Source organism: Taudactylus pleione, unplaced genomic scaffold (genome assembly GCF_031769625.1).
Source record: "Taudactylus pleione unplaced genomic scaffold, aTauple2 ptg000946l, whole genome shotgun sequence".
In the NCBI taxonomy this organism is placed as follows: domain Eukaryota; kingdom Metazoa; phylum Chordata; class Amphibia; order Anura; family Myobatrachidae; genus Taudactylus; species Taudactylus pleione.
In genome coordinates, this window is record NW_028285347.1 from 430867 (window position 1) to 445576 (window position 14710).

Genomic DNA, 14710 nt, shown 5'->3' on the forward strand with positions numbered 1-14710 from the left:
ACATTCTAACATCTGTTATAACATTCTAACATACATTTTAACAATCTAAAATACATTTTAACATCCAAAATAACATTCTAACATACATTATAACTTTCTAATATACATTCTAACATCCATTATAACATTCTAACATCCATAATAACATTCTAACATACTTTCTAACATTATAATATACATTCTAACATCCATTATAACATTCTAACATCCTTTATAACATTCTAACATACATTATAACATTCTAATATACATTCTAACATCCAATATAACATTCTAACATACCTTATAACAATCTAATATACATTCTAACATCCAATATAACATTCTAATATCCATTCTAACATTCTAACATACATTATAACATTCTAATATACATTCTAACATCCATTATAACATTCTAACATACATTATAACAATCTAATATACATTCTAACATCCAATTATAACATTCTAACATACATTATAACATCCTAACATACATTATAACATTCTAATATACATTTTAACATCCATTATAACATTCTAACATACATTATAACAATCTAATATACATTCTAACATCCATTATAACATTCTAACATACATTATAACATTCTAATATACATTCTAACATCCATTATAACATTCTAACATACATTATAACAATCTAATATACATTCTAACATCCATTATAACATTCTACCATACATTATAACATTCTAATATACATTCTAACATACATTATAACATTCTAGTATACATTTTAACATCCATTATAACATTCTAACATACATTATAGCATTGTAACATACATTATAATATTCTAATATACATTCTAATATCCATTATAACATTCTATCATACATTATAACAATCTAAAATACATTCAAACATCCATTATAACATTCTAACATACATTATAACTTTGTAATATACATTCTAACATCCATTATAACATTCTAACATACATTCTAACATTCTAATATACATTCTAACATCAATTATAACATTCAATCATCCATTTTAACATTCTAATATACATTATAATTTCCATTATAATATTTTAACATCCATTATAACATTCTAACTTCCATTATAACATTCTAACATCCATAATAACATTCTAACATACATTATAACATTCTAATATACATTCTAACATCAATTATAACATTCTAACATCCATAATAACATTCTAACATACATTCTAACATTCTAATATACATTCTAACATCCATTATAACATTCTAACATACATTCTAACATTCTAATATACATTAAAACATTCTAATATACATTCTAACATCCATTATAACATTCTAACATCCATTATAACATTCTAACATACATTATAACATTCTAATATACATTCTAACATCCATTAAAACATTCTAACATCCATTATAACATTGTAACATACATTATAACATTCTAATATACATTTTAAAATCAATTATAACATTCTAACATCCATTCTAACATTCTAATATACATTCTAACATCCATTATAACATTCTAACATACACTATAATTTTCTAATATACATTCTAACATGCATTCTAACATACATTATAACATTCTAATATACATTATAACATCCATTATAACATTCTAACATCCATTCTAACATTCTAATATTCATTATAACATCCATTTTAACATTCTAACATCCATTATAACATTCTAACATACTTTTTAACATTCTAATATACATTATAACATACATTATAACATTCTAACATCCATTCTAACATTCTAATATTCATTCTAACACCCATTATAACATTCTACCATCCATTATAACATTCTAACATACATTACAACATTCTAATATACATTCTAACATCCATTATAACATTATAACATCCATTATAACATTCTAACATACATTATAACATTCTAATATACATTCTAACATCCATTATAACATTGTAACATACATTATAACATTCTAATAACATTCTAACATCCATTATAACATTCTAACATACATTATAACAATCTAATATACATTCTAACATCCATTATAACATTCTAACATACATTATAACATTCTAATATATATTATAACATCCATTATAATGTACTAACATCCATTATAACATTCTAACATCCATTATAATATTCTAAAATACTTTCTAACATCCATTATAACATTCTAAAATACACTAAAACATTCTAATATACATTCTATCATGCATTCTAACATACATTATAACATTCTAATATTCATTCTAACATCCATTATAACATTCTAACATCCATTATAACATTCTAATATACATTAAAACATTCTAATATACATTCTAACATCCATTATAACATTCTAACATCCATTATAACATTCTAACATACATTATAACATTCTAATATACATTCTAACATCCATTAAAACATTCTAACATCCATTATAACATTGTAACATACATTATAACATTCTAATATACATTCTAACTTCCATTATAACATTCTAACATACATTATAACAATCTAATATACATTCTAACATCCATTATAACATTCTAACATACATTATAACATCCTAACATACATTATAACATTCTAATATACATTTTAACATCCATTATAACATTCTAACATACATTATAACAATCTAATATACATTCTAACATCAAGTATAACATTCTAACATACATTATAACATTCTAATATACATTCTAACATCAAATATAACATTCTAACATCCATAATAACATTCTAACATACATTCTAACATTCTAATATACATTCTAACATCCATTATAACATTCTAACATACATTCTAACATTCTAATATACATTCTAACATCCATTATAACATTCTAACATACTTTTTAACATTCTGATATACATTCTAAAATCAATTATAAAATTCTAACATCCATTATAACATTCTAATATACATTCTAACATCCATTATAACATTCTAACATACACTATAATTTTCTAATATACATTCTAACATGCATTCTAACATACATTATAACATTCTAATATACATTCTAACATCCATTATAACATTCTAACATCCATTATAACATTCTAATATTCATTATAACATCCATTATAACATTCTAACATCCATTATAACATTCTAACATACATTACAACATTCTAATATACATTCTAACATCCATTATAACATTTTAACATCCATTATAACATTCTAACATACATTATAACATTCTAATATACATTCTAACGTCCATTATAACATTCTAACATCCATTATAACATTGTAACATACATTATAACATTCTAATATACATTCTAACATCCATTATAACATTCTAACATACATTATAACAATCTAATATACATTCTAACATCCATTATAACATTCTAACATACATTATAACATTCTAATATATATTATAACATCCATTATAATGTACTATCATCCATTATAACATTCTAACATACATTATAATATTCTAATACACATTCTAACATCCATTCTAACATTCTAAAATACACTAAAACATTCTAATATACATTCTAACATGCATTCTAACATACATTATAACATTCTAATATTCATTATAACATCCATTATAACATTCTAACATCCATTATAACATTCTAACATACATTACAACATTCTAATATACATTCTAACATCCATTATAACATTCTAACATCCATTATAACATTGTAACATACATTATAACATTCTAATATACATTCTAACATCCATTATAACATTCTAACATCCATTATAACATTGTAACATACATTATAACATTCTAATATACATTCTAACATCCATTATAACATTCTAACATACATTATAACAATCTAATATACATACTAACATCCATTAAAACATTCTAACATACATTATAACATTCTAATATACTATCTAACATCAATTATAAAATTCTAACATCCATAATAACATTCTAACATACATTCTAACATTCTAATATACATTCTAACATCCATTATAACATTCGAACATACATTCTGACATTCTAATATACATTCTAACATCCATTATAACATTCTAACATACTTTTTAACATTCTGATATACATTCTAAAATCAATTATAACATTCTAACATCCGTTTTAACATTCTAATATACATTATAACATCCATTATAATAATTTAACATCCATTATAATATTCTAACATCCATTATAACATTCTAATATACATTCTAACATCCATTATAACATTCTAACATACATTATAATATTCTAATATACATTCTAACATGCATTCTAACATACATTATAACATTCTAATATACATTATAACATCCATTATAACATTCTAACATCCAATCTAACATTCTAATATTCATTATAACATCCATTATAACATTCTATCATCCATTGTAACATTCTAACATACATTATAACATTCTAATATACATTCTAACATCCATTATAACATTGTAACATACATTATAACATTGTAACATACATTATAACATTCTAATATACATTCTAACATCCATTATAACATTCTAAAATACACTAAAACATTCTAATATACATTGTAACATGCATTCTAACATACATTATAACATTCTAATATTCATTATAACATCCATTATAACATTCTAACATCCATTATAACATTCTAGTATACATTAAAACATTCTAATATACATTCTAACATCCATTATAACATTCTAACATCCATTATAACATTCTAACATACATTATAACATTCTAATATACATTCTAACATCCATTAAAACATTCTAACATCCATTATAACATTGTAACATACATTATAACATTCTAATATACATTCTAACATCCATTATAACATTCTAACATACATTATAACAATCTAATATACATTCTAACATCCATTATAACATTCTAACATACATTATAACATCCTAACATCCATTATAACATTCTAATATACATTTTAACATCCATTATAACATTCTAACAAACATTATAACAATCTAATATACATTCTAACATCAATTATAACATTCTAACATACATTATAACATTCTAATATACATTCTAACATCAATTATAACATTCTAACATCCATAATAACATTCTAACATACATTCTAACATTCTAATATACATTCTAACATCCATTATAACATTCTAACATACATTCTAACATTCTAATATACATTCTAACATCCATTATAACATTCTAACATACTTTTTAACATTCTGATATACATTCTAAAATCAATTATAACATTCTAACATCCATTCTAACATTCTAATATATTCTAACATCCATTATAACATTCTAACATACACTATAATTTTCTAATATACATTCTAACATGCATTCTAACATACATTATAACATTCTAATATACATTATAACATCCATTATAACATTCTAACATCCATTCTAACATTCTAATATTCATTATAACATCCATTTTAACATTCTAACATCCATTATAACATTCTAACATACATTACAACATTCTAATATACATTCTAACATCCATTATAACATCTTAACATCCATTATAACATTCTAACATACATTATAACATTCTAATATACATTCTAACGTCCATTATAACATTCTAACATCCATTATAACATTGTAACATACATTATAACATTCTAATATACATTCTAACATCCATTATAACATTCTAACATACATTATAACAAACTAATATACATTCTAACATCCATTATAACATTATAACATACATTATAACATTCTAATATATATTATAACATCCATTATAATGTACTATCATCCATTATAACATTCTAACATCCATTAAAATATTCTAATATACATTCTAACATCCATTATAACATTCTAAAATACACTAAAACATTCTAATATACATTCTAACATGCATTCTAACATACATTATAACATTCTAATATTCATTATAACATCCATTATAACATTTTAACATCCATTATAACATTTTAACATACATTACAACATTCTAATATACATTCTAACATCCATTATAACATTCTAACATCCATTATAACATTGTAACATACATTATAACATTCTAATATACATTCTAACATCCATTATAACATTCTAACATCCATTATAACATTGTAACATACATTATAACATTCTAATATACATTCTAACATCCATTATAACATTCTAACATACATTATAACAATCTAATATACATTCTAACATCCATTATAACATTATAACATACATTATAACATTCTAATATACATTCTAACATCAATTATAACATTCTAACATCCATTATAACATTCTAACATACATTCTGACATTCTAATATACATTCTAACATCCATTATAACATTCTAACATACTTTTTAACATTCTGATATACATTCTAAAATCAATTATAACATTCTAACATCCGTTTTAACATTCTAATATACATTATAACATCCATTATAATAATCTAACATCCATTATAATATTCTAACATCCATTATAACATTCTAATATACATTCTAACATCCATTATAACATTCTAACATACATTATAATATTATAATATACATTCTAACATGCATTCTAACATACATTATAACATTCTAATATACATTATAACATCCATTATAACATTCTAACATCCATTCTAACATTCTAATATTCATTATAACATACATTATAACATTCTATCATAAATTGTAACATTCTAACATACATTATAACATTCTAATATACATTCTAACATCCATTATAACATTCTAACATACATTATAACATTGTAACATACATTATAACATTCTAATATACATTCTAACATCCATTATAACATTCGAACTTACATTATTACAATCTAAAATACATTATAACATTCTAGTATACATGATAACATCCATTATAACATTCTAACATACATTATATCATTGTAACATACATTATAACATTCTAATATACATTCTAACATCTATTATAACATTCTAACATACATTTTAACAATCTAAAATACATTTTAACATCCAAAATAACATTCTAACATACATTATAACTTTCTAATATACATTCTAACATCCATTATAACATTCTAACATCCATAATAACATTCTAACATACTTTCTAACATTATAATATACATTCTAACATCCATTATAACATTCTAACATCCTTTATAACATTCTAACATACATTATAACATTCTAATATACATTCTAACATCCAATATAACATTCTAACATACCTTATAACAATCTAATATACATTCTAACATCCAATATAACATTCTAATATCCATTCTAACATTCTAACATACATTATAACATTCTAATATACATTCTAACATCCATTATAACATTCTAACATACATTATAACAATCTAATATACATTCTAACATCCAATTATAACATTCTAACATACATTATAACATCCTAACATACATTATAACATTCTAATATACATTTTAACATCCATTATAACATTCTAACATACATTATAACAATCTAATATACATTCTAACATCCATTATAACATTCTAACATACATTATAACATTCTAATATACATTCTAACATCCATTATAACATTCTAACATACATTATAACAATTTAATATACATTCTAACATCCATTATAACATTCTACCATACATTATAACATTCTAATATACATTCTAACATACATTATAACATTCTAGTATACATTTTAACATCCATTATAACATTCTAACATACATTATAGCATTGTAACATACATTATAATATTCTAATATACATTCTAATATCCATTATAACATTCTATCATACATTATAACAATCTAAAATACATTCAAACATCCATTATAACATTCTAACATACATTATAACTTTGTAATATACATTCTAACATCCATTATAACATTCTAACATACATTCTAACATTCTAACATACATTCTAACATTCTAATATACATTCTAACATCAATTATAACATTCAATCATCCATTTTAACATTCTAATATACATTATAATTTCCATTATAATATTTTAACATCCATTATAACATTCTAACTTCCATTATAACATTCTAACATCCATAATAACATTCTAACATACATTATAACATTCTAATATACATTCTAACATCAATTATAACATTCTAACATCCATAATAACATTCTAACATACATTCTAACATTCTAATATACATTCTAACATCCATTATAACATTCTAACATACATTCTAACATTCTAATATACATTAAAACATTCTAATATACATTCTAACATCCATTATAACATTCTAACATCCATTATAACATTCTAACATACATTATAACATTCTAATATACATTCTAACATCCATTAAAACATTCTAACATCCATTATAACATTGTAACATACATTATAACATTCTAATATACATTCTAACATCCATTATAACATTCTAACATACATTATAACAATCTAATATACATTCTAACATCCATTATAACATTCTAACATACATTATAACATCCTAACATCCATTATACCATTCTAATATACATTTTAACATCCATTATAACATTCTAACATACATTATAACAATCTAATATACATTCTAACATCAATTATAACATTCTAACATACATTATAACATTCTGATATACATTTTAAAATCAATTATAACATTCTAACATCCGTTTTAACATTCTAATATACATTATAACATCCATTATAATAATCTAACATCCATTATAATATTCTAACATCCATTATAACATTCTAATATACATTCTAACATCCATTATAACATTCTAACATACATTATAATATTATAATATACATTCTAACATGCATTCTAACATACATTATAACATTCTAATATACATTATAACATCCATTATAACATTCTAACATCCATTCTAACATTCTAATATTCATTATAACATACATTATAACATTCTATCATAAATTGTAACATTCTAACATACATTATAACATTCTAATATACATTCTAACATCCATTATAACATTCTAACATACATTATAACATTGTAACATACATTATAACATTCTAATATACATTCTAACATCCATTATAACATTCGAACTTACATTATTACAATCTAAAATACATTATAACATTCTAGTATACATGATAACATCCATTATAACATTCTAACATACATTATATCATTGTAACATACATTATAACATTCTAATATACATTCTAACATCTATTATAACATTCTAACATACATTTTAACAATCTAAAATACATTTTAACATCCAAAATAACATTCTAACATACATTATAACTTTCTAATATACATTCTAACATCCATTATAACATTCTAACATCCATAATAACATTCTAACATACTTTCTAACATTATAATATACATTCTAACATCCATTATAACATTCTAACATCCTTTATAACATTCTAACATACATTATAACATTCTAATATACATTCTAACATCCAATATAACATTCTAACATACCTTATAACAATCTAATATACATTCTAACATCCAATATAACATTCTAATATCCATTCTAACATTCTAACATACATTATAACATTCTAATATACATTCTAACATCCATTATAACATTCTAACATACATTATAACAATCTAATATACATTCTAACATCCAATTATAACATTCTAACATACATTATAACATCCTAACATACATTATAACATTCTAATATACATTTTAACATCCATTATAACATTCTAACATACATTATAACAATCTAATATACATTCTAACATCCATTATAACATTCTAACATACATTATAACATTCTAATATACATTCTAACATCCATTATAACATTCTAACATACATTATAACAATCTAATATACATTCTAACATCCATTATAACATTCTACCATACATTATAACATTCTAATATACATTCTAACATACATTATAACATTCTAGTATACATTTTAACATCCATTATAACATTCTAACATACATTATAGCATTGTAACATACATTATAATATTCTAATATACATTCTAATATCCATTATAACATTCTATCATACATTATAACAATCTAAAATACATTCAAACATCCATTATAACATTCTAACATACATTATAACTTTGTAATATACATTCTAACATCCATTATAACATTCTAACATACATTCTAACATTCTAATATACATTCTAACATCAATTATAACATTCAATCATCCATTTTAACATTCTAATATACATTATAATTTCCATTATAATATTTTAACATCCATTATAACATTCTAACTTCCATTATAACATTCTAACATCCATAATAACATTCTAACATACATTATAACATTCTAATATACATTCTAACATCAATTATAACATTCTAACATCCATAATAACATTCTAACATACATTCTAACATTCTAATATACATTCTAACATCCATTATAACATTCTAACATACATTCTAACATTCTAATATACATTAAAACATTCTAATATACATTCTAACATCCATTATAACATTCTAACATCCATTATAACATTCTAACATACATTATAACATTCTAATATACATTCTAACATCCATTAAAACATTCTAACATCCATTATAACATTGTAACATACATTATAACATTCTAATATACATTCTAACATCCATTATAACATTCTAACATACATTATAACAATCTAATATACATTCTAACATCCATTATAACATTCTAACATACATTATAACATCCTAACATCCATTATAACATTCTAATATACATTTTAACATCCATTATAACATTCTAACATACATTATAACAATCTAATATACATTCTAACATCAATTATAACATTCTAACATACATTATAACATTCTAATATACATTCTAACATCAATTATAACATTCTAACATCCATAATAACATTCTAACATACATTCTAACATTCTAATATACATTCTAACATCCATTATAACATTCTAACATACATTCTAACATTCTAATATACATTCTAACATCCATTATAACATTCTAACATACTTTTTAACATTCTGATATACATTTTAAAATCAATTATAACATTCTAACATCCATTCTAACATTCTAATATACATTCTAACATCCATTATAACATTCTAACATACACTATAATTTTCTAATATACATTCTAACATGCATTCTAACATACATTATAACATTCTAATATACATTATAACATCCATTATAACATTCTAACATCCATTCTAACATTCTAATATTCATTATAACATCCATTTTAACATTCTAACATCCATTATAACATTCTAACATACTTTTTAACATTCTAATATACATTATAACATACATTATAACATTCTAACATCCATTCTAACATTCTAATATTCATTCTAACATCCATTATAACATTCTACCATCCATTATAACATTCTAACATACATTACAACATTCTAATATACATTCTAACATCCATTATAACATTGTAACATCCATTATAACATTCTAACATACATTATAACATTCTAATATACATTCTAACATCCATTATAACATTGTAACATACATTATAACATTCTAATAACATTCTAACATCCATTATAACATTCTAACATACATTATAACAATCTAATATACATTCTAACATCCATTATAACATTCTAACATACATTATAACATTCTAATATATATTATAACATCCATTATAATGTACTAACATCCATTATAACATTCTAACATCCATTATAATATTCTAAAATACTTTCTAACATCCATTATAACATTCTAAAATACACTAAAACATTCTAATATACATTCTATCATGCATTCTAACATACATTATAACATTCTAATATTCATTATAACATCCATTATAACATTCTAACATCCATTATAACATTCTAATATACATTAAAACATTCTAATATACATTCTAACATCCATTATAACATTCTAACATCCATTATAACATTCTAATATACATTCTAACATCCATTAAAACATTCTAACATCCATTATAACATTGTAACATACATTATAACATTCTAATATACATTCTAACTTCCATTATAACATTCTAACATACATTATAACAATCTAATATACATTCTAACATCCATTATAACATTCTAACATACATTATAACATCCTAACATACATTATAACATTCTAATATACATTTTAACATCCATTATAACATTCTAACATACATTATAACAATCTAATATACATTCTAACATCAAGTATAACATTCTAACATACATTATAACATTCTAATATACATTCTAACATCAAATATAACATTCTAACATCCATAATAACATTCTAACATACATTCTAACATTCTAATATACATTCTAACATCCATTATAACATTCTAACATACATTCTAACATTCTAATATACATTCTAACATCCATTATAACATTCTAACATACTTTTTAACATTCTGATATACATTCTAAAATCAATTATAACATTCTAACATCCATTATAACATTCTAATATACATTCTAACATCCATTATAACATTCTAACATACACTATAATTTTCTAATATACATTCTAACATGCATTCTAACATACATTATAACATTCTAATATACATTCTAACATCCATTATAACATTCTAACATACATTATAACATTCTAATATTCATTATAACATCCATTATAACATTCTAACATCCATTATAACATTCTAACATACATTACAACATTCTAATATACATTCTAACATCCATTATAACATTTTAACATCCATTATAACATTCTAACATACATTATAACATTCTAATATACATTCTAACGTCCATTATAACATTCTAACATCCATTATAACATTGTAACATACATTATAACATTCTAATATACATTCTAACATCCATTATAACATTCTAACATACATTATAACAATCTAATATACATTCTAACATCCATTATAACATTCTAACATACATTATAACATTCTAATATATATTATAACATCCATTATAATGTACTATCATCCATTATAACATTCTAACATACATTATAATATTCTAATACACATTCTAACATCCATTCTAACATTCTAAAATACACTAAAACATTCTAATATACATTCTAACATGCATTCTAACATACATTATAACATTCTAATATTCATTATAACATCCATTATAACATTCTAACATCCATTATAACATTCTAACATACATTACAACATTCTAATATACATTCTAACATCCATTATAACATTCTAACATCCATTATAACATTGTAACATACATTATAACATTCTAATATACATTCTAACATCCATTCTAACATTCTAACATCCATTATAACATTGTAACATCCATTATAACATTCTAATATACATTCTAACATCCATTATAACATTCTAACATACATTATAACAATCTAATATACATACTAACATCCATTAAAACATTCTAACATACATTATAACATTCTAATATACTATCTAACATCAATTATAAAATTCTAACATCCATAATAACATTCTAACATACATTCTAACATTCTAATATACATTCTAACATCCATTATAACATTCGAACATACATTCTGACATTCTAATATACATTCTAACATCCATTATAACATTCTAACATACTTTTTAACATTCTGATATACATTCTAAAATCAATTATAACATTCTAACATCCGTTTTAACATTCTAATATACATTATAACATCCATTATAATAATTTAACATCCATTATAATATTCTAACATCCATTATAACATTCTAATATACATTCTAACATCCATTATAACATTCTAACATACATTATAATATTCTAATATACATTCTAACATGCATTCTAACATACATTATAACATTCTAATATACATTATAACATCCATTATAACATTCTAACATCCAATCTAACATTCTAATATTCATTATAACATCCATTATAACATTCTATCATCCATTGTAACATTCTAACATACATTATAACATTCTAATATACATTCTAACATCCATTATAACATTGTAACATACATTATAACATTGTAACATACATTATAACATTCTAATATACATTCTAACATCCATTATAACATTCTAAAATACACTAAAACATTCTAATATACATTCTAACATGCATTCTAACATACATTATAACATTCTAATATTCATTATAACATCCATTATAACATTCTAACATCCATTATAACATTCTAATATACATTAAAACATTCTAATATACATTCTAACATCCATTATAACATTCTAACATCCATTATAACATTCTAACATACATTATAACATTCTAATATACATTCTAACATCCATTAAAACATTCTAACATCCATTATAACATTGTAACATACATTATAACATTCTAATATACATTCTAACATCCATTCTAACATTCTAACATACATTATAACAATCTAATATACATTCTAACATCCATTATAACATTCTAACATACATTATAACATCCTAACATCCATTATAACATTCTAATATACATTTTAACATCCATTATAACATTCTAACAAACATTATAACAATCTAATATACATTCTAACATCAATTATAACATTCTAACATACATTATAACATTCTAATATACATTCTAACATCAATTATAACATTCTAACATCCATAATAACATTCTAACATACATTCTAACATTCTAATATACATTCTAACATCCATTATAACATTCTAACATACATTCTAACATTCTAATATACATTCTAACATCCATTATAACATTCTAACATACTTTTTAACATTCTGATATACATTCTAAAATCAATTATAACATTCTAACATCCATTCTAACATTCTAATATACATTCTAACATCCATTATAACATTCTAACATACACTATAATTTTCTAATATACATTCTAACATGCATTCT